Source organism: Rattus norvegicus, chromosome 15 (assembly GCF_021556685.1).
Source record: "Rattus norvegicus strain SHRSP/BbbUtx chromosome 15, alternate assembly SHRSP_T2T, whole genome shotgun sequence".
NCBI classification, from domain to species: Eukaryota; Metazoa; Chordata; class Mammalia; order Rodentia; family Muridae; genus Rattus; species Rattus norvegicus.
Window position 1 is genome coordinate 97,815,014 of NC_141548.1, and position 24,956 is coordinate 97,839,969.

A 24,956-nucleotide genomic window follows, 5' to 3' on the forward strand; every position below is an offset into this window, starting at 1 on the left:
CTAAGAATAAATTTTAATTTTTTTAGACATTTTACATTCCTCTGTAAAACACAGACCAAAAGTACATATTAAAAACTAGATTTTGGTATGAGGAGTGAAATTTGTACTACCTGGACATATACCTGAACTGTCTTATTTGTAGAATCATAATCCTAATCAGTATGCCAAAGTTTCTAGTGATCTGGCATTTCCAAGTTATCTACTCTGTCTTGAAGTTACCTTCATCTAAAAGCTAAATAGAGATCTCTAAAGACTTATGGGCTAATATGTAGCAATATATTGTTTTCCATATGCTTTTCTTTCTGTCACCTTGTTTATTCCTATTCTAATACCTAAATATTCCAAAAATTGCTGTCAATAGCTTCATGTCCAACATGAAGAAAGCTGCCTTCAGTACTTGCATTGGTGTAGAATTATGTTAAATGGTGGAATGAATGAAGTTGGGCCCGATGTGTCATTATGTTTGAATGCTTCATTTCTAATGTTGTTTGAGGAGGTGTGATCTTGCTGGGGGAAGCACCCCTTCTTTGTTAACAGGTCCAGATGTGTGCTCTTAGCTGCTCCTGCAAGCATCCCTTTGCCAGCTGGACCCTAGTCCTTTGGAAGAGTAAGCCTAACTAAGGTGTCTTGGTTATGGCCTTTAGTCCCAACAATGGAGGGAGGTGTATATATTCCATAGGAAAGAATGAGATTGAATGAAGACACAATCTGTGGCCAACAATAACTTCTTAGCCAGTAAAATGAGGCCATAGCTAATACCCACTGCCAGGATAAAAGTACATACTTCAAATGGTCTGTTTTGCCTCCTTGAGTACACTAACAGTGATGGTTTGGATATGCTTGGGCCAGGGAGTGGCACTCTTAGGAGGTGTGGCCTTGTTTGAGTTGGTATGTCACAGTGGGCATAGGCTATAATACCCAAGTCATAATTCCCTGGAAGTGGGTCTTTTACTAGCAACCTTCAGATGGAGACAACTCTCAGCTCCTGCACCATGCCTGCCTGGATGCTGCCTTGCTCTTGCCTTGATAATGGACTGAACCTTCGAACCTGTAAGCCATCCCCAATTAAATGTTGTCCTTACGAGATTTGCCTTGGTCATGGTGTCTGTTCACAGCAGTAAAACCCTACTAAAGACACAGACCCTTAAAGACATAAATCTAAAAACTGTTCTTGTCTCTAACAAAGTTTCTTAGCAAAAACAATAAACATCCAACCTGGTCTGCTGCAAAGCTGCCAGGAAGCACAATGACAGTGTGGTTACCTGGAGACTTGAGTGTCTGTTTAAAATATCCAAAGAACTTTCAAGAGGCTTGAGTAATTGTGCTACCATATATTCATTCTTTCCTCCTTCACATAGGACTTGTCTTACATAAACTCTAATAAAGATAGGGTAGCCAAGAAATTCACTTAATGCTAGTACATAGATCTTTGCTATGGTCAGCTTCTCCATGCCAATGATAAGAAGTAAGGCAGATCTGCAGGTAACCCCAGTTTATGGAGTGACATGGAGCCAGCTTATAAGTCTAGAATGTCTTATAAGTCTAGAATGTCTAGACGAGTGGTCCTTAACCTTCCTTACATGGACTCTTCAGACAGCTCTTGACATGGTGACCCCCAGCGATAAAACTATTTTTGTCACTACTTTCTTAACTAGTTTTGCTACCATTATGAATCATAATGTAAATATCTGTGTTTTCCAATGCTCTTAGGTGATCCCTTCCTTTGAAAGGGTGGTTTGAGCCCCACCCCAGGGATCTGACACTTACAGGTGGAGAACTTTTGGCTAAGGGCTACTTCAGCATGCCTAAAAGGGCACATGCAATATGTAACTCTAGAACAGTTAACTAAAATGTCTAAGAAAATGAGAGAGTAGTAAACATTTAGTTAACATTATTTAATAGCAACTCTCAATATTAGCAGTTCCAATTCCCTAGCAGCAAGATGCCAACAGTCTGAATTAGAATGCAGGACCCATTTTTTTTCCTCCATAAAGCACTTTACCTTAAGGTAGAAGGTAACAGTAGACCAAACAAATAGAAAAAAGGAACAAGCAGGTGTAACTATTGTAATACCTGACAAAATAATTTTAAAAAACAAAACTAATCAGAAGGAAATTTAAATCAAGAAACACAGATGGATACCCTTAAAACAAGCATAGAGTGGTGGTTTGTATATGCTCAACCCAGGGAGTGGCACTGTTAGTGTAGCCCTGTTGGAGTAGGTGTGTCACCGTGGGTGTGGGCTCTAAGAGCCTCATCCTAGATGCCTGGAATCCAGTATTCTGCTAGCAGCTTTCAGATGAAGATGTAGACCTCTCAGCTCCCCCTGCACCATACCTGCCTGCATGCTGCCATGTTCTCATCTTGATTATAATGGGCCGAACCTCTGAACCTGTAAACCAGCCTCAATTAAATGTTGTCTTTTAATTGCCTTGGTCATGGTATCTATTCACAGTAGTAAAACCCTAAGACACAGATTTAAAAATCACAGATTGAACCCAATATGATAGTAATATCAATATACCTACCAATGGGTAGATCATCAAGACAAAAATTAAATAGGGAAACTCAAGTAGACCAGATAGACATTTATAAAACACTGCCAACTGTCTTGGTCACTGTTCAATTGCTGTGAAGAAACACCATGACCATGGCAACTTTTAAAGGAATGCATTTTAAAATTGAGGCTTGCTTACATTTTCAGAGGTTTAGTCCATAGACATCATGGCAAAGAGTGTGACAGTATGCAGGGAGACATGGTGCTGGAGTAACAGCTGAGGGTCCTACAGCCAAGTCTCAGAATCAGGAAGAGAAAACTACTGGGCTAGGATTGTGCCCTTGAAAACATCCTACCCCCTACCCCTGTGACACACTTCAACAAGGCCACACATCCTAATCCCTCTCAAGTAGCATCACTCCCCAATGACTAAGCACTCAAATACATGAGCCTATGAGGCTCATTCCTATTGAAACCATCACACCACTAAAACATTTAAGGAATATACTGCTCAGAAGTTCACATAACTTTCTCCAAAATTAACCAGAATCAGGATATAAAAGTCTTAACAATTCATGAAAATAGAAATACCATCCCTTTTTCTATGTGACCAGGAAGGAATAAAACTAATACCAGAAACAAGCATCATAAGGAACACAAGCTCATGGAAGTGAAATAACACATTGCTAATGGAAAACTGGGTTAAGGGAAAAACTAAGAAGGAAATTATTTTTTTTCTAGAATTAAATGAAAAAAAATTTATGCGGCAAAATAAAAGCAATTTTAAGAGAATCACTCACAGTATTCAGTACCTACATGAAATAAACTGGAGAGATTAAGTACTAATATGATGTAGTTTGAAGGCCTTATTAAAATATCGATCAAGCCCAAAAGAATGGAGAAAATGAAAGTCAGGGCTGAAATTAATAAATTAGAGCAACAAAAAAAATAAGAACCAATGGAACAAAGAGTTGATGCAATGAATAAGCTAACAGGACTGTAAACCATTAGACAAACAAAAAGGAGCTAATATAATTAGTAAAATCAAAGCTGAGAAGGTAAAAATCAAAAGTAGATACCTGAATATTCAGAGACTCATGATGACTTACTCTAAAAATCCATACTTAGCCAGACCTACAAATAAAACCAGATACACTGAAACTAATAGAAGAGAAAGTGGGGAAGATCCTTGAACACATGGGTACAGGGGAAAATTTCCTGAACAGAACACCAATGGCTTATGCCCTATGATCAACAATCGACAAATGGGACCTCTTAAAATTGCAAAGCTTCTGTAAGATGAAGGACACTGTCAGTAAGACAAAATGGCAACCCACAGATTGGGAAAAGATTGAGGGCAAATATCCAAAATATACAAAGAACTCAAGAACCTAGAATCCAGAGAACCAAATAACCCTATTAAAAATGGGGTACAGAGCTAAAGTGAATTCTCAACTGAGGAGTCTCCCATGGCTGAGAAGCACCGAAAGAAATGTTCAACATCTTTAATCATCAGGGAAATTCAAGTCCAAACAACCCTGAGATTCCATCTCGCACCAGTCAAAATGGTTAAGATCAAAAACTCTAGTGACAACATGCTGGCGAGGATGTGGAGAAAGAAGTAACACTCCTCCATGTTGGTGGGATTGCAAGCTGATACAACCACTCTGGGAATCAGTCTGGTGACTCCTGAGAAAATAGGAAATAGTTCTACCTGAAGACCTAGCTATACTACCACTGGGCATATATTCAAAAGATGCTCCAACATAAAACAGACACATCCACCATGTTCATAGCAGCCTTATTTATAATAGCCAGAAGCTGGAAACAACCCAGATGTCCCTCAACAGAAGAATGGATACAGAAAATGTTGTACATTTACACAATGAGTAGTAACTCGGCTATTAATAAACAATGATTCTATGAAATTTGCAGGGAAGTGGATGGAACTAGAAAATATCCTGAGTGAAGTAGCCCAAACACAGAAGAGCACACATGGTATGTACTCACTGATAAGTGGATATTAGCCCCAAAATATACAATGCCCACGATACAACCCACGTACTATATGGAATTTAGGAGGAAAGACCAGGGTGTGGATGCTTCAGTCTGGCATTGAGCTGGTAACAATTATTGTGGAAGGTGGAGGGAGGGAAGAAACTGGGAAAGAGAGAGGAGAGGGAGGAAATAAGGGGGCAGTATCCGGTACTGGAGGGGACAGGAGAGAGGTACAGAGGGTCAGGAAATCAAATAAAAATATGTAGCAGGAGAGAGTGAGGAACTGATGATAGCCACTAGAGGCTTCCAAGACCCAACAGGGATGAGTTTAGCAGAGAAGGGGAGATAGAACCTGTAGAGACCACCTCCAGTAGATAGGCTTGGCCCTGGTGGTGGGTTGGGGGCCACACACCCATCTCAAAGATCTCATTTAACTCAGAAATGTTCCTGTCCATAGAAAGAATGGGGGGAAAATGGAGCAGATACTAAAGGAAGGACCATTCGAGGTCTGTCCAACTTGGGGATTTATCCTGTCTGCAGACACCAGACCCATTGCAGTTGCCAAGAGGCACTTGATGACACATACCTCCTAGTATGACTACTCCTTGGGAGGTCCAGTCAACAACTGATCGGTAACCAAATACAGATGTGGATGCTTGTAGCCAACTATCAGATCGAGCTCAGGGATGCTGGTGGGGGAGCCGGCAGAAGGACTGGGGGAGCTAAGGGGGACTGCAACTCCATAGGAAGAACAACATCAGCTGGTCGGATCACCCAGTGCTCCCAGGGACTAGACCACCAACCAAGGAATGTACCTGGATATGCTTCTCAGCTGTAGAATTTTTCTCATAGAACATTTAGGGTCTTTGATATCCAGAATTATATCATTAGGACATCATTTGAGCAAAGAGTCGGCCTATACAATGGGAAAGTCATTACTGGCTGTGTACCTGTCACAGAGTTAGTATGGAGAATACACAAAGAACCAAAAGCCTAACCGTCATGAAAACAACTCAAGCATTGGACATGGAAGTAAACAGAATTCTCAAGAGAGAAAAATAAATGGCTGATAGTATTTTTTTTTACATTCAACATTCCAGGGGTGGTGTGCAAGTTAAATCTCCTTCAAGATTTCATATTCCCCAGTGAGAATGGCCAACACCAAAGAAACAAATGACAAGCAAGGATAGTGTTGAAGTATGACCTTTATTCCCAGTTGGTGCAAACCAGTACAGTTACTATGGAAATCAGTGTGACATGTCTTAAAAAGCTAGAAATAAATCTATCACATGATTCGGCTGTATATTTTTGCTTATATACCCAAAACACTTGTATCTTACAACCAAGATGTCTGCTTGTCCATGTCATTGTAGTTTCATTCACAGTAGTCAGGAAATGGAAAAAGCCTACTTATCAATAAATTGGTAAATAGATAATGAAAAGTTGGTGCATTTACACAATGGAATATTATCCAACTGCTAAGAAAGGTAAAAATACAAAATTTTCAGGTAAATGGATAGATCTGTTAATAATCATTCTGAGTGAGGTAACTCACAGAAAAACAAACATCACATATTCTCTTCGTGGATATTAGCTGTGAATCTTCAGACGTGTACTCCATTGGAATATGCACACAAGTATAAGTATTGGTATAAGGCAATGAGACATGGGAACATTTGATAGAGGGAAGGTAGAACACAGCGGTGTAGAGGGTTAAAGGAACAGTGGAACAGGAAGGGTTAATTTGGGGTGGTGGTGCAGAACACAGAAGAGAATGTGGGGAAGGGTAACTAATACTAATGGCCTTTTGAAAAAGCCATATGGGAACTTGGGGTTTGAATAGGAATGCCCCAATAGAATTATGTGTTTGAATGTTTGGTCCACAGGGAATAGCACTGTTAGGAGTAGATGTGCCTTTGTTGAAGGAATTGTGTCACTGGGTGTGGGCTTTGAGGTCTCTGAAGCTCAAGCTAGTTTACTTCTGCCTGTAGATCAGCATGTAGAAGTCTCAGCTCCTTCTCCAGCAGCGTGTCCGCCTCCCCACTGCCATGCTTTCTGCCATGAGGATAACTGAGCGAATCTCTGAACTCCAAATAAATGTTTCCTCTAGAAAGTCGCCATGGTCGTGATGTCTCTTTACAGCAAAAGAAAGCTTAAGACAGAAAGCTGTTGTAGAAACTGATCTGTCTGTCTCTCTGTCTCTATCTCTATATCTCTATCAACATATATATATATGTATGTATATATATATATATATATATATTTAACAGAATTATGATAAAATGGGGAATAATACCTCAAGCTTAATCTAGCAAATGAAAACCTCACCTCTGAGGTGTCAAAGCTTTGTCCATATGTTGCTCAGAGGAGGCAAAATGTAGGTCTGCCTTGTCTTGGAACCAGAGCACTGTTGGAATGTCACTCAAGGAAGGCAGAATGCAGTCTAGGATAGGAGTCCCAGTCCGTGTTCTCCTGGATGAGAAGCAGCAAGATCTGGGATGGGTGCTGTGGTTGTTAAAGTCCTATGTACCCAGATACCACTGGAAAACTCAGGGAGTTGGGGATGGGAGGGCCAGGGACCCTTGCTAAGTCCCAGACAGGGAAGAATCCACCTTAGCTCTGAGTGAGTGCCAAAAGTACAAAGGGGCTGGAAGAGAGGCCTTCTATGGGAGATCTAGGCATGGCTATTTGCAACAAAGTCCTCCCCCATAACCATCCTTGATAAAGAAGACAATCCTTGCTTGTCCAAATTGTTTTATTCATGGTGGATGAAAATGTATGTCTTACTCACTGTGAATCAGGAATTAAATAGCTTTTGCAGGAGGGGATGGCTAGGAAAGGAAGCTCATTGGCTAAACACTCAGGGTCTACTAGATAACTCATTAACATGGAGAACTCTAGGTTTTTATGCAGTTGTCATGGTCTTCTTAGTGGGATGTCGTAGTTACTTAGTCTGGCCAGGAACTGATTCTAATGCTTACTGTTCTCAATTTTTTTAACCGGGGTTTTAAAATCTGCTTTGACCATGCCAGTTCTTCTTCCTGGGGGCACAGTTCCACTTGCCCACAACAGGGTATCAGTTACCTTTTATTGAGTTGCTGGATGATGGAGTCACATAGACCACCAAACATCACAGACTATTGCTGATACTCTTGGATAACTTCCCGAGCTCGACAGTAAGACCCTGTTGCAGAAGATAGCATATTCTGGAGTCACAGAGCATGGGGAAATCAAGCTGATGCTTCACTTGGATGCTTTATCCCTACTGGCTATTTTCATGGTACTGGAAGGTGCGTGATACCAGGAGAGAAAAATAATCTTCGCTAACTTGGAACCTTTCAAACTACAGTGACTGGCTTGACAAGATATGCTTATTGATGCAATAATGGCATACATGTCATAGAAGCAACCAATCATTTTCTGATTGGACCCAAGGCATAATCCATAAAATAAACCCAGACATGGCACTGCTAAAGAGACCCAGAACCTGTGGCTAGGAAGATCACAGGCCCTAGGGGAGAACCAAATACTATTATTTGCTAAATGGACTACGCCATTAGTAAAATGACTCCTAGTCGTATATTGCTCTATCCAGAGATGACATCATCTCTCCATCCCATCAGAGAAACTTCTTCCAGTAGAGGGCGATTAACATGACACCCTCATCTAGTCAAAATGCAACAATAAGAGACTGGAGTTCTCAGCCATAAATGTGAAATACATCTCATACCCCTTCCTCCAGTGCTCAAGATATTTTGTAGAAGAGAGTGTAGAAAAATTCTAAGAACCAGAGGTGGTGGACTACATTAAGGAAACAGCGTTTTCCAAACACAATTGGGCAGTTGCACATATGAACTAAGAATAGTTTTGACAGCAACCACACAGACCCCTCAAACTCCAGCCAGGCAAAATCCCAACAGAAAGCCAGCACACAAAATCCTACCACTAGCTGGGGCATTTGATAGGTGCTGGGAGAAGACAGTCAGCTATCTTTTAAATGATTCCTTTAAGTGACATGTCAAGTAAGGCACCACTTTTAAGACTGGTTGTGTAACACCAACCATAATTGATGGGAAAGCAAAAATACTAAACAGAAAATTCAGAGTCAGGTGAGAAGAGATGGGAGGGTACATATATTTATCCAGGTACCCAAAGTTTTTAGCTAGTAATGGAGGGAAGTATTTGCAAATTATTTACCATTACTTCCACACTTTCTGAATTGTTTCTGTAGGAGAGTCTGCTCCATTCAGTTGCCAGTTAGAAGTTAAAAACCAAATAAAAACAGTAGTGCTTGCAAAATCCAGGTCATATCCTCTGAAAGTAAGTAAGCATTCTCAATCTTTATCTTTTGGAATGACATAATAAGTCATCTATGGCTAAAAGGAAGCAAAAGGAGATTCTAAGACTGCTGGACTGAGAGTGCAGCACGATGAGACACCTTACCGTAGGTGACATTTTTGGAGCAGTTTCCCTCATAAATTGAGTTGCCTTTGTAGTGGAGTCAAAGGCAAAGATACACATGCGAGATGAGTTCTTTGTAACAGTGATCCCTGGAGCAGGAGCAACTGAAATGAGAGCTAAGCTAGAGACTTGGCAACGGCTAAAGCTGCCTGGTCCTTTAGGAACTGAATTCCAAAACTAGACTGAAATGACTCCATGATGATATTTACTTCACAGTCCAGTCGTAATGTGAGATGTGTGGATAGTTTGTAAGACAGGTAAGTGTCTATAGAACTTGTCATTCAGGAAGTCTGTGTTTCTGCAGGTCCTTCTGAAGCCAGACTCTGAAGCTGGAGTTATTGGTAGTAACAATAACTACCAATAATAGTTCCTGACTTGGGAACTGAACTCTGTTCCTTTGGAAGACTAGAAAGGACTCTTAACTGTTTAGTCTTCTCTCTAGCCCTAATCAATGATTTAAAATGCTACTTGAAAGTTGTGTCATACATTACATTCCCTGGACACAAATTTGCTTATTCTGCATTAATCCTAACTCCTCCTCACAGCTGTGGGTAGAGGCTCTTGAATTCAACCATGCTGGAAACTGGCTGGCTTCATATTGTATAGGTAGGTCTTAAGCAATCACAGTTTCTGTGAGTTCATAAGTACAGTGGTTGTCCGGAAGAGACTCTTTTGGCCTAGTCACCTGACACCTATGGGTTGTTGTTGTTGTTGTTGTTGTTGTTGTTGTTGTTTTATGTTTCTGACCTCCTTATCAGGGCTGGCCCGAACCTTGAGTGGATGCGGTTTGTTGTAGACCCCATTTGTGGCTGAGCTCTTCAAAGATGTTTGTTCTCTGTACTTGGGATTTTCTTCACTAAGAAACATCCACTGCACAGAGACACTTCTGTAATGAAGTCTGTAGACTATACTAACCTATGAGTATAGAGATATGAATTTAAAAGTTAACTTGAAATTCTGTTCAATTAATAAAACAATAATAGTAGGTTTAGACCTGGGGTCTATGAAGCCTTTTGGGAGCCAGAGTATTAGCAACTGGCATGGATATCTTTCTTCACAGTAGGCTTTAAATTCAATCAGAAAGTAATTGGTTGATTACCTCTCTCTGCTAGTTTTTATTTTTAACTTGACATTACCTGCAGTCACTTGGAAAGAGAAAATCTAGATTAAAGGGTTGTCCTTATAAAACTGGGGTAGGGTATGTCTGTGGGGCATTGCCACAGTTATTAATTACTGTAGGCAGTACGTACCGTCCCTGGGCAGGCGGTCTCAGGCTATATAAGAAAGCTAGCTGATCATAAGCCAGTACTAAACCGTGTTACTCTACAGCTTCTGCTTTTGTTCCTGCCCCAACTCCCTTCAGTGACAGACTGTGGCCTGAGAATGTAAGCTGGAATAAACTGTTACCTAAATTGCAATTTGTCAGAATGCTTTGTCACAGCAACAAAATGAAACTAGAATATACCTATTATACACGTCACTATTGTGTTCTCTGTAGTCCTATTGTGCCATGCTTGAGGTTATTGTGTCACAGCAGGGTATGGTGCTGGCTCCCCTCTCCCCCATTAGCCCGCACAGATTCTCCAGCACTATGAGTGTCAACCAACAGGAAGAACATGACAGTTTAGTACCAACTTGATTTTCTCTGCGACCTGTGACCAAAGTGTATGGTGTGTTCAGCTAAACAGTCTTACCATCACGTTCTGGTGTCGAACAAAGAACAGTGACGATAGAACAATCCCGACCAACAAATCAAGATGTCCCATGCCTGCCACTGGGATTCTCATTTATCAGTCTTTAGCTTCTGGGAGGAATATAATCCTCAATGTATGGTTCCTCTAGTTAAATTCACGCACACTCACACACACACACACACACACGCACACACACACACACACACACACACACGCGCGCGCGCGCGCGCGCGCGCGCGCATGCACTCATGCACACACGCACGCACATTTGGTTTACAAAATAATAGAGTGGCACATGGCTTTTTCACATGCCCTTAGTTCTCGCTCACCCTGGATCCTAGTATCAAATCTTTTGATTTGTGTGTTCAACCTGTAGTACCTATGTATTTGGAGACCCCAGATGTAGAAAGAGGCCATTGGTGAGTAGGGAAAGGCAGTCTTGAGGGAGTGTGGGTAATGGACCAGGCAATACAAAGGGGAAGGAGAAGAGTGAAAGGAGGAGTAAGCGAGCAGGGCAGAGGGATGCAACTCACATTTTTTTTTTTTATTAACTTGAGTATTTCTTATTTACATTTCGAGTGTTATTCCCTTTCCCGGTTTCCAGGCAAACATCCCCCTAATCCCCATCCCCTTCTTTATGGGTCTTCCCCTCCCCATCCTCCCCCCATTGCTGCCCTCCCACCAACAATCACGTTCACTGGGGGTTCAGTCTTAGTAGGACCCAGGGCTTCCCCTTCCACTGGTGATCTTAGTAGAATATTCATTGCTACCTATGAAGATATTTTTAAGAGAGTAAAGCTTCTTAAGTGTTTGTGAGATGCCAGCCCGGATGGAGACAATATTCTTCCAACTTTGATGTTTATGTAAGACTGCTTTCCTGAAAGTAGGATAGAAGTGGCAGGGCTGCAGGTGACTTCCTAGTCTTGGTTTTCAAGGTATGTTTGTCTCTCTGCTGTTTCCCTCAATTCTGAATGGAAACAGAAGGTTTGACCCAAAGTTGAACACAGAGTTAAGGGAAGTCTCTCTAGTTTCAAAGAGTCCACACAGAGAGCATGAATGTGCCTTGTGATGCTGTTTTTTCTTGTCTTGTGTCACCTGACTCCTTCTGGACAGACATGTTGGAGAATAGCAAAATTATTTTCTTTTTTAAATTTGCCCTTGGGCTTTTTGTTATCAGTCTAACCTATTCCCTACCACACAACATTTCTCTCTCTCTCTCTCTCTCTCTCTCTCTCTCTCTCTCTCTCTCTCTCCCTCCCTCCCTCCCTCCCTCTCTCTCTCTCTCCCTCTCTCTCTCTCTCCATTTTCATCATATCCTTTCAAAATTTAATACATTATTTTCTTTCTATCTGACATGCAAAGTCTACAGTATTTCTTTCCCTTGGGTCTACCTCTCATATTTCCTTTGTCAGAAAGAAGTGTTTGCAAAATTCTTTGACTACATCTCATTACTTTTTACTGTCACTGCCTGAAGGCAGAGCCCATAATGTAAATATAAAAAACTCTGTTCAGCTAAGTTCCCTTGAGTATGTAATTATGCATTCCAATTCTGGGATATACCTAAATAGGAAGAATCGTCGTCTCCAACATGAGATTCTTTATGGCCTCAGTCACACAGGGAAGAACAGGCAGAGGGGACAGCTGTAGTAACTAACCCTAAATAAGGCAAAACGTAGTGAAAATATTCTCCATTTTCACTGTTGATGTTCTAGGGAGAATTCTCCTACTACAGAGGCACCAAAGGAAGAGTGAAAGAATTCTAATGTGATTTGGAGGAGCACAAAATATTTCATATAGTAGTATTTTATTCATCTTCAGAAGTACCAAGTATTTTGAGTATACTTTGTATGAATGTACTTGATGAATAGCAAAATATTATCATTTCCCATCACAAAATCATAAACCCTAACACAGTATCAGGTATCATTTTTAGTTATTATGCTATCTATAACAACTCAGTATATATGAAAGCATGGAAATATTTTTTCTACATTAAATATATGGCAACTCTTAAAGATGTAACTCTACATATATACAGATAAAAAGCAGTCACTATGCATGTAATTAGCTGATGATCAACTGGTTTATTAACCAAATTAAAATACAGCTGTCTCAAACCAACATTTCACTTTTGAAGCAGAAGTAGAGAGTAGATTGTTCTAGTTAGATTTTTAAATATATAAGCCAAGGCTTAAGGAATTATGGATATAGAGCCATGATGTAGAAGAATCATTTGGTAAGAATATTCATGTAAATAAAAAAGTGCCTTCAAATACAAAATTAACTAAATTTAATTGCTGACATAACCTGATGTCTCTTGAAATATCATTTGGAAAACTATATAAGTATAAAAACTACTATAAGAACTAACAATAAAACAAAGGTAAATTTAGAGATAGAACATTGTTTCCTAAAGTTTTGTCATTTAAAATCACTTTCAATGTGTCTGTCACATCTACATAGTACCTAACATAACATCCATTCAATAGCTTTATATTTCATTCCTTTTTACTTCACGGTTTAATTCTTTTTCTACATCATTTATTTAGTGTATGGGTGTGTGCATGTGTACCACAGAAAGTGTGATAGTCAGAGGATGACTTGGAGTGGTTGGTTCTCTCCTCTGACCATGTGGGTCTGGAGATGGAGCTCAGGTCCTTAAGCACAGAGGCCAGCACCTCTGCTGGCTGAGCCTTCTCCCCAACCATGTGTCAGCTACAGCACAAAAAACAAAACAGCATCATGGTTTTGATTGTGATACATAATATATTTATGTAATAATTTAAATATCATATTAACCACATGCTATTCCCAAAACATACAAAGAGCAAACACATTAACATTCAAATAAGTAGAACTGTTTGGGGGTATGCTGCCTGCAAATGGTTTTTGATTATTTACAAAATATACTTCACTTAATGATTAGTATATAATATCCTCTGTGTTCAGGGTATATACTTTTAAAAAAAATATGCTAGATTTAAAATTTCATCATAGCTGCTCCATAAGTTCAAGTGCTGGTTACATGGGTCTCCTTATTTCTGCAGGGCAGTAAGACCATTAGCACCATGCATACAGGGCTGGATATTGGCCGTGAAGTAGCCTTCTAAGCACTAACACGACAGGGACTGCAGGAGTAGCTCAGCCGTTACTCCTTCTTACTGCGAAGACGGAGGTTGATTCTTAGCACCCACTGGGACCTCACAACTGTCTGTAACTAGAGACATTGACACCCACTTCCAGACTCTGTGGACACCAGGCATGCATGTGGGACACATACATAAAGGGAGAAAACACACTTGTACACATGAAATAAATATTAAAAATTGATTTTAAAACAAAGCATCAAAAACCCACAAGGAGCAGGAGACAGGGTGTGGCAGATATGAGAATACTTGGAGTGAAAATGGGAGAATATTATCAAAATGTGTTGTTGAGAATTCCCATATATTAATAAAAACATGACTTTCAAAAGTATCAATTAACTGATCAGACAAAAAAAAAGAAAGAAGGAATGGATACAGAAAATGTGGTACATCTACACAATGGAATATTACTCAGCTATCAAAAACAATGACTTTATGAAATTTGTAGGCAAATGGTTGGAACTGGAAAATATCATCCTGAGTGAGGTAACCCAATCACAGAAAGACATACATGGTATGCACTCATTGATAAGTGGCTATTAGCCCAAATGCTTGAATTACCCTAGATGCCTAGAACAAATGAAACTCAAGACGGATATTCAAAATGTGAATGCTTCACTCCTTCTTTAAAAGGGGAACAAGAATACTCTTGGCAGGGAAGAGAGAGGCAAAGATTAAAACAGAGACTGAAGGAACACCCATTTAGAGCCTGCCCCACATGTGGCCCATACATATACAGTCATCCAATTAGACAAGATGGATGAAGCAAAGAAGTGCAGGCCGACAGTTAACCGGATGTAGATCTTTCCTGAGAGACACAGCCAAATACAGCAAACACAGAGGCGAATGCCAGCAGCAAACCACTGAACTGAGAATAGGACCCCCGTTGAAGGAATCAGAGAAAGAACTGGAAGAGCTTGAAGGGGCTCGAGACCCCATATGTACAACAATGCCAAGCAACCAGAGCTTCCAGGGACTAAGCCACTACCTAAAGACTATACATGGACTGACCCTGGACTCTGACCCCATAGGTAGCAATGAATATCCTAGTAAGAGCACCAGTGGAAGGGGAAGCCCTGGGTCCTGCTAAGACTGAACCCCCAGTGAACTAGATTGTTGGGGGGAGGGCGGCAATGGGGGGAGGATGGGGAGGGGAACACCGATAAGAAAGGGGAGGGGGTAGGGGGGAGGGGGATGTTTGCCCGGAAACCGGGAAAGGGAATAACACTCGAAATGTATATAAGAAATACTCAAGTTAATTTAAAAAAATAAGTATGTTCTAGTTTACATCAAGTCAATACAAAAAATAACCACTTGCTAGCTTCTTGGCCCTGCAAACACATAGGAAGAACAACAGTATCAACCAACCAGACCCCTCAGAGCTCGCAGGGACTAAACTGCTAACCAAAGAGCATTCATAGGCCAGTCCATGGCTCCTGCTTATATGTAGCAGAGGGCTGCCTTATGTGGCAGCAGTGGGAGGGGAGGCCCTTGGTCCTGTGGAGGCTCGATGCCCCAGAGAAGAGGGATGCTAGAAGGGTGAGGCAGGAGTGGGTGGATGGGTGGGAGAGCACTCTCTTAAAGTCAAAGGGGATGGAGATGAGGTGGAGAGTTCGAGGAGAGGGAACTGGGAAGAGGGGTAACATTTGGAATGTAAAGAAATAAAATGAGTAATAAGAAAACAATTTTTAAAAGTTCTTTGAATCATGCTTACTTAAACTGTAGTCTTCTTTCCTGGGTCTTTTTTTTTTTTTTTTTGCCAAGTCTGTAAACATGTCTAGCAGCTCATGTAGCATTCTTGCCTCCCCCAGTAGCCTGTGGTTTCTTTAGAATAGATAAAGCATATTCCTAACTGTTCTTTAATGGGAGAGCACACCTCCAAGACATGTTTCAGCATTCCACGAGTTCTCATTTGAAGTTGGATTAATGGGAGCCTTGCATGTTGTACAAGTTTCACATGTATTGGTTGTACACAAACTAGCATTTTTGAAAGAATAATTCTTTTTGTAAAATTATGCAATAAGCCAAGTGAGAAAATGCTTTAAGTAGGCATATTTAGGAGTTCTAAACATTTTAGACAGGGAATAGAGCTCAGTGGTAGTGTCTATGTGGCCTTTCGAAGCAGACTATTGGTTTTAGAAACTTTTTGAGGAAGGATTTACTTTCAAAATCTCAGGTCAGAGTAAGAAAACCTGCAATGGAATGTTTATAGCAGTGGGATTTGGTGGGAAGTATTTGGGGTATTATAACCATTTCTATGGAAAACATCTCACCAAATTCCCACAATAGGTGGCTTTTCCATTGTTGAAGTGACCCTATATCCTAGCACTGAATGTCTTTCATATCATGAGGCACTACCCACTATGATACTGTTGGAAAATCCTTAACAAAACTAAGTGGATGTTGGTACCGTGCTCTTGGATCACTGAGGCTATGGTTGGAATAAACACTTCAAGTATTACTCAGTTGTTAGCATGCCACTTCAGTTGAGATAGTGTCTGTCTCCCAAACACATTTGTCCAGTTAGGGTTCCTATCTCTATCTATCTGTCTATCTATCTGTCTATCTATCTATCTATCTATCTATCTATCTATCTATCTATCTATCTATCATTTTTATTGATTTTTAATTTACATTTCAAATGTTATCCCCTTTCCCGGTTTCCTGTCCATAAACCTCCTATCCCACTCCCCCTCCCCATTCTTCTATGAGGGTGTCCCCCCACCCACCCACCCTTTCCTGCCTCCCCACCCTGACATCTCTACACTGGAGGGTCCAGCCTTGGCAGGACCAAGGCTTCTCCTCCTCTTGTGTGCTCCTTCTAATACTATCCCCAGCACAACTGTGTTCTCTGTCATTTTGATGTTTTCCTACAGCAGTAAGTGAAACACTTCTTTCCTATGTCACATATCTTGAAAGTTTGCTTTATTAAAACAAGATTAATGTTTGGCAAGTCTTTTTATCTGGATGCTACTGGAGACATTCAGGTTTTCTTTTGCCACAGTTGTTGCAGATAAAGTAATGGCTGGGCCTGCTTTTAAGAAAATTCTCCAACTTTGCAATGACTTCTTTGCTTGGCTTATTAAACAGCATGAAATAAACTAAATAAATTTAATTGTACTTTAGTAATGATGCCCTAATATTCAACATTTGAAAGCCGAAGTTTGCTATGTGGATTATTTTACCTTTTTCTTTTTTCTTTCAGCCATGGGAAGAAGATGTGCTTGTCTCTCTCTCTCTCTCTCTCTCTCTCTCTCTCTCTCTCTCTCTCTCTCTCTCTCTCTCTCTCTCTCTCTCTCTGGCCAAGTATGAAAACATGTCTAGCAGCTCAGTGTGGACCCATCTTGTATCAGCCAAGGAGACTCCACTGTCCACAAAGCAGCAGCCTAGGGCTGTAGTCAGAAACATTCACCACAACAGTAGGTACAAAGGACCCCGGAGAGTAATGTCTGTAGATATTCAAAACGTTTTAAATGGACAGATCTTGTTTAAAAGGATATTGACAGTGTGCATTATTTCTTGTTCTATGAACTAATGGTTGTCATTTTCAAATTCCTGCCAATTAAAATTTTTATGTAGCACAAATATAAATGATTGGTATTAATTACAAATATTTTAGCCTGTGAAGATTTTTTAAAAAATATTTTTACCAGTGTTCTTTTATCAAGAAGTATTTTAAACTATTTTCTAAATGCAACCCACTGAAAGACAGCCTAAACCATTTCTCCTCAATGGTCAGCCATCATTATTTAAGACAGAAATTACACACATTGTTCACTTGTTTCAGCATTCATCCCATCAAATAACTGTTGTGCTCTCATTCCTGTTTTCTCTTCCTGTAAAGATTGAGCGAGCCAGGCACTGCCACCTTTGGACAGTTGGTGGCTCCCATGCATTGCAGCCGTCTCAGTGCGGCGATGAAGTAGGATGGCTCTCTTCACCCACTCGGAGTGCTGGGAAAGCAAAGATGCAAACTACAGTACATCTCACCACACCGAGATGTTGGCCACATAGGAACTGAAAAGTTTTCAACTCTCCGAACTTCAGAGCGTGAGTTTCTGTTAGTAATTCACTAAGTAGACTGAAAGATCTCAAACATTCTAACAGAGATGCAGTGTCAGCCACACTCTCAGTGAGCATTTCTCTAGGAGTCATAGTAAGACAGAATGAAGAGAAATGAGTGATGGACATTAACACCGCATTTTAATAATTTCAACCCATTGGTGTTCTCTCTCTCCCCCTCCCTCTCTCTCCCTCTCTCCGTGTCTCTCCCTCTCCTTTCTCCCTCTCCCAATGCCCTCCTCCCCTTCATCTCTAACACTCAACACACACGTTCTGTTTACAGCACATCTCACTTTGGACTGGGGACATTATAGGAGCTTAGTGGCTAGTCGCCATGACCTCAGACCTCCAACAGTGAAAGGCAACCCTGGTACTCAGGTTATAGGGAATCTATGCTTAGTGGCAGGAAGTCACGTCGGTGAATGAAACCTTGAGGTTTTCTTCCTGCATTTGGAGTCCTTTCACACAGAGAAGTGGTCCAGAAGACTTAGTTAACAATTCTGATGATATGCAGTTGAAGTATGTAACTTGGCGAGCTGCATCTTCATATTGTTGTCTTGGCAACGTTAGAACTTGCACTATTAAAGAGTTCTTGAATCACTCTAGAGTCTAGAGTGTCCCTTAATCTTTTTGACACACAAGACAACTTTTTAAAAAGTTTGACTTCCAGTTCAGATGCTCCTTTTCCCTATATCAGATTTAGGTTGTGCTTTGTTATTTGGTGTGAAAAATACTGAAAAGCATGATACCCAGAAGATGGGTGTTCATGACAATTAGAATGCTTATGGTAGGAGCTGGAGAAATAGCTCAGCCATTAAGAGAGGACCTGAGTTCTGTTTCAGTTCTCACTCTGCCAGCTACCAGGGGTCCAACTGGCATAGATGTGGCATTTACAAACATATATATGTATGCATACATACATACACACATACTACATACACATTTAAAGACACTGACACATACACATACACGTACAAGTGCATTTACATATATATAACCGGTAAAATGAGATAAAAAAATTCACCAGAATTCCCTCTTTTCAGTTTGAGAATTCTTGACAAAGTAACTGATTTATGGTAGACCTTTATTTTTTAATTTTTTTAATGTTCATAGACAACTTAGTAGAATGCTCTGAGCCAGAAGTTCTCCAGCTAGGGTAGGAACTTCTGAACACTTCACAAGAGAGATGTTCAGGAAGGGTAGAGACCAAGGTTCCTAGCTGTAAACAGCACTTTAAAAACTATAGTTTCACAGAAAGTGCATGTTACCCCTCTCCCTTGTGCTAATTATTGTTTATTATAAATCATCTAACCAACCAACCACCTTTCAGCATGTAGCTGGCCCACACAGACCGTATCTGTACAGCATCTCTGCAGTGTAACTATGGAATACTAGGGTTGTGCTTGTGGTGCTGGCATAACAAGGAAAATGATGCCCTTAAAAAGTTGGAGGAGAGCCTTGGGTTTTGTTTGTGTTGTCTGGGCACAAGCTCAAGTTACCTGGGAAGACAGAGCCCCAGTTGGGACTTGCCTCCATAGCTGTCTGTGGCCAGGTATTGGGGGGCATTTTCTCTCTTGAGCCCAGGGTGTATATAAGAAAGCAAATTTTTCATAGACTATGTTCTTCTAGCTCGGCCTCCTTGTCGGCCTCACTGGGAGAGGAAAGCGCCTAGCCTCAAAAAGACTTGAAGTGCCAGGGTCAGGGGTTGGGGGGAGATACCCACAGGGCCCCACCAGTTCAGAGGAGAAGAGGAGCAAAGGATTGTGGGAGGGGAGTGGCCTGGAGGAGGGCAGTGAGTGGGATGTAAAGTGAATAAATAAAGAAAAATAAAACTAAATTTAAAAAGAAAGAAAGAAAGAAAGAAAGAAAGAAGAAGAAAGAAAGTAGAAAGAAAGCAAACTAAGCCTTTCACAAGGAGCAAGTCAGTAAGCGGCTGTCCTCCATGGCCTCTGCATTAGTTCCTACCTCCCTGTGTTGGCTCTGCTCTGACTTCTCTCAATGTTAGACCATGATATAGAGAGGTAAGATGAATAAACCCTGTCCTTCTCGGACTTCTGGACAGTATGTTTTATAAAAGCAACACAAAGTAAAGTAAAAACATGGGAAAACTAGTTGCCATTGTGAGGGCATAAACCAATAATTATTAGGATTAAAAATTTCTGAAGCTAGTTAATCAGGTTTATTATTTTCCTGGTTGTAAACTGGCTTTCACAGAATCCAGTAATTCTGTGAAAACAGAATCTGGAACATCTGGAACAATAATCTCCACCATCTATTGTCTAATGATCTGGAGATGAAAAAGAAATTAAAACCAAAGTTAGTAACAAATTCTTAAAGAAGTAAACTTACTAGGAAAAAGAAAACTATTTAAGTAATCATCAGCATTTCAGTTTCCAATTAATGATCACTCACCATGTCTAACCACAACTTCTAGGTATGCTTTTGAACAGTAAAAGTTTACAATAAATCAGCAGCCAAAGCATATCATGAAGAATACATAGAGTAACAGAAGGTGAAGTCACATGGTAATGATAGGTCGTGTTCCTGTTTTCACTCTCCACTCCGCTGACATAGGAACAGGTGGCTTACACTTCCGCGTTGAACAATGTGTAGATGCCTGAGATCTTTTAACTCATTTTTATCACATGGTTTGACCGCTTGTGTTCAAATACCCTATTGGTTGAAAGGGCAGTGTTCACGGCAGCTCATAGAGCTCTGCGCAGAGTGAGTACAGGTAAGGGAAGGCTGGATTCGGCTGTATGAAGGAAGATTCACGAAGTGGTAATCCCAGAAAGTCTCTGAAGGGTGAACTGGTGAGAGCTAAGCTCCTCCTCTCCAGGGAGACGTATTGCACACGCACGCCTGCACACACGTGTACACACACACACGTGTACACACACACACACACACACACACACACACACACACACGGGCTCCAGAAGCCACAGCTAACTCCAGATCCCATTAGGTAGTGCCTGTTGTTGTCGTCACTAAACATGTCAGGCTCCTTGATGGCTGTCATATTTTCAGTTTGAAGTATTTTAGAAAGCCTACCATAAAAATTGATATGCCCTTTCTGCAATTTCTGGGTTCATTTGTTCTTACCATAGACTTCAGGCCCTCAGCATATAATGTTCTTCCTTTCCTTCCTACACTCAGAACACATCGCTTCACCCAAGAGAAGCACTCAATGGCTTCTCTATCATATCCCACTCGCTGTGTCTTTATTCTGAGCTTGGAACCATTATTAAGTAAAATACACTATGTGAACACAGCACTCTGATTCAACAGACAGTGGGTCTGATGACTGGCAGGGTCTTCCTGTGAGAGCGGGTGGTAAAGGACGTAGCACGATATGCTGGATAAAAGGGTGAGTCACAGGGATGACATGAGGTTTCATCATGCTACTAGGAGACAAGGGGTTTAGCTTTATGAATTGCTGATGTCTATACTGGTATGTAGTTGAGGCTTGTGGACCATAGGTAATACTGAAATCAAAGAAACTGAAACCGTATAGACCGGAGGCTGCCGTGCAACGGGACAAGAGGCATCTGTCTCCTTTTTTTTTTTTTTTTTTTTTTGGTTCTTTTTTTCGGAGATGGGGACCGAACCCAGGGCCTTGCGCTTCTTTTTTTTTTTTTTTTTTTTTTTTTTTTTTTTTTTTTTTTTTTTTATTAACTTGAGTATTTCTTTTATACATTTCAAGTGTTATTCCCTTTCCCGGTTTCCGGGCAAACATCCCCCTCCCCCCTCCCCTTCCTTATGGGTGTTCCCCTCCCAACCCTCCCCCCATTGCTGCCCTCCCCCCATAGTCTAGTTCACTGGGGGTTCAGTCTTAGCAGGACCCAGGGCTTCCCCTTCCACTGGTGCTCTTACTAGGATATTCATTGCTACCTATGGGGTCAGAGTCCAGGGTCAGTCCATGTATAGTATTTAGGTAGTGGCTTAGTCCCTGGAAGCTCTGGTTGCTTGACATTGTTGTACTTTTGGGGTCTCGAGCCCCTTCAAGCTCTTCCAGTTCTTTCTCTGATTCCTTCAACGGGGGACCTATTCTCAGTTCAGTGGTTTGCTGCTGGCATTCGCCTCTGTATTTGCTGTATTCTGGCTATGTCTCTCAGGAGCGATCTACATCCGGCTCCTGTCAGTCTGCACTTCTTTGCTTCATCCATCTTGTCTAATTGGGTGGCTGTATATGTATGGGCCACATGTGGGGCAGGCTCTGAATGGGTGTTCCTTCAGTCTCTGTTTTAATCTTTGCCTCTCCCTTCCCTGCCAAGGGTATTCTTTTTCCTCATTTAAAGAAGGAGTGAAGCATTCACATTTTGATCATCTGTCTTGAGTTTCATTTGTTCTAGGCATTTAGGGTAATTCAAGCATTTGGGCTAAAAGCCACTTATCAATGAGTGCATACCATGTATGTCTTTCTGTGATTGGGTTAGCTCACTCAGGATGATATTTTCCAGTTCCAACCATTTGCCTACGAATTTCATAAACTCGTTGTTTTTGATAGCTGAGTAATATTCCATTGTGTAGATGTACCACATTTTCTGTATCCATTCCTCTGTTGAAGGGCATCTGGGTTCTTTCCATTTTCTGGCTATTATAAATAAGGCTGCGATGAACATAGTGGAGCACGTGTCTCTTTTATATGTTGAGGCATCTTTTGGGTATATGCCCAAGAGAGGTATAGCTGGATCCTCAGGCAGTTCTATGTCCAATTTTCTGAGGAACCTCCAGACTGATTTCCAGAATGGTTTTACCAGTCTGCAATCCCACCAACAATGGAGGAGTGTTCCTCTTTCTCCACATCCTTGCCAGCATCTGCTGTCACCTGAGTTTTTGATCTTAGCCATTCTCACTGGTGTGAGGTGAAATCTCAGGGTTGTTTTGATTTGCATTTCCCTTATGACTAAAGATGTTGAACATTTCTTTAGGTGTTTCTCAGCCATTCGGCATTCCTCAGCTGTGAACTCTTTGTTTAGCTCTGAACCCCATTTTTTAATAGGGTTATTTGTTTCCCTGCGGTCTAACTTCTTGAGTTCTTTGTATATTTTGGATATAAGGCCTCTATCTGTTGTAGGATTGGTAAAGATCTTTTCCCAATCTGGTGGTTGCCGTTTTGTCCTAACCACCGTGTCCTTTGCCTTACAGAAGCTTTGCAGTTTTACGAGATCCCATTTGTCGATTCTTGATCTTAGAGCATAAGCCATTGGTGTTTTGTTCAGGAAATTTTCTCCAGTGCCCATGTGTTCCAGATGCTTCCCTAGTTTTTCTTCTATTAGTTTGAGTGTGTCTGGTTTGATGTGGAGGTCCTTGATCCACTTGGACTTAAGATTTGTACAGGGTGATAAGGATGGATCGATCTGCATTCTTCTACATGTTGCCCTCCAGTTGAACCAGCACCATTTGCTGAAAATGCTATCTTTTTTCCATTGGATGGTTTTGGCTCCTTTGTCAAAAATCAAGTGACCATAGGTGTGTGGGTTCATTTCTGGGTCTTCAATTCTATTCCATTGGTCTATCTGTCTGTCTCTGTACCAATACCATGCAGTTTTTATCACTATTGCTCTGTAATACTGCTTGAGTTCAGGGATAGTGATTCCCCCTGAAGTCCTTTTATTGTTGAGGATAGCTTTAGCTATCCTGGGTTTTTTGTTATTCCAGATGAATTTGCAAATTGTTCTGTCTAACGCTTTGAAGAATTGGATTGGTATTTTGATGGGGATTGCATTGAATCTGTAGATTGCTTTTGGTAAAATGGCCATTTTTACTATATTAATCCTGCCAATCCATGAGCATGGGAGATCTTTCCATCTTCTGAGGTCTTCTTCAATTTCTTTCCTCAGTGTCTTGAAGTTCTTATTGTACAGATCTTTTACTTGCTTGGTTAAAGTCACACCGAGGTACTTTATATTATTTGGGTCTATTATGAAGGGTGTCGTTTCTCTAATTTCTTTCTCGGCTTGTTTCTCTTTTGTATAGAGGAAGGCAACTGATTTATTTGAGTTAATTTTATACCCAGCCACTTTGCTGAAGTTGTTTATCAGCTTTAGTAGTTCTCTGGTGGAACTTTTGGGATCACTTAAATATACTATCATGTCATCTGCAAATAGTGATATTTTGACTTCTTCTTTTCCGATCTGTATCCCCTTGATCTCCTTTTGTTGTCTGATTGCTCTGGCTAGAACTTCAAGAACTATATTGAATAAGTAGGGAGAGAGTGGGCAGCCTTGTCTAGTCCCTGATTTTAGTGGGATTGCTTCAAGTTTCTCTCCATTTAGTTTAATGTTAGCAACTGGTTTGCTGTATATGGCTTTTACTATGTTTAGGTATGGGCCTTGAATTCCTATTCTTTCCAGGACTTTTATCATGAAGGGGTGTTGAATTTTGTCAAATGCTTTCTCAGCATCTAATGAAATGATCATGTGGTTTTGTTCTTTCAGTTTGTTTATATAATGGATCACGTTGATGGTTTTCCGTATATTAAACCATCCCTGCATGCCTGGGATGAAGCCTACTTGGTCATGGTGGATGATTGTTTTGATGTGCTCTTGGATTCGGTTTGCCAGAATTTTATTGAGTATTTTTGCGTCGATATTCATAAGGGAAATTGGTCTGAAGTTCTCTTTCTTTGTTGTGTCTTTGTGTGGTTTAGGTATAAGAGTAATTGTGGCTTCGTAAGGAATTCGGTAGTGCTCCATCTGTTTCAATTTTGTGGAATAGTTTGGATAATATTGGTATGAGGTCTTCTATGAAGGTTTGATAGAATTCTGCACTAAACCCGTCTGGACCTGGGCTCCTTTTGGTTGGGAGACCTTTAATGACTGATTCTATTTCCTTAGGAGTTATGGGGTTGTTTAACTGGTTTATCTGTTCCTGATTTAACCTCGATACCTGGTATCTGTCTAGGAAATTGTCCATTTCTTGAAGATTTTCAAGTTTTGTTGAATATAGGTTTTTAGAGTAAGATCTGATGATTTTTTGAATTTCCTCTGAATCTGTTGTTATGTCTCCCTTTTCATTTCTGATTTTGTTAATTTGGACGCACTCTCTGTGTCCTCTCGTTAGTCTGGCTAAGGGTTTATCTATCTTGTTGAT

The 24,956-nt window shown here is 40.7% G+C and overlaps 1 long non-coding RNA gene across 4 annotated transcripts in view; it reads right to left on the reverse strand.

Moving 5' to 3' along the window:
• LOC102548462 (uncharacterized) overlaps positions 1 to 24,956 on the reverse strand; it is a 96,689-nt gene that overhangs the window by 45,913 nt on the left and 25,820 nt on the right. Inside the window, exon 3 of one of the 4 annotated variants that reach the window (XR_015638562.1) lies at positions 20,011 to 20,145. The exons of the other annotated variants lie outside the window; for them this stretch is intronic. This is a non-coding gene — a long non-coding RNA (uncharacterized LOC102548462). Of the gene's footprint in view, positions 1 to 20,010; positions 20,146 to 24,956 lie in introns of those variants that run through there. 4 annotated transcript variants of the gene reach the window in all.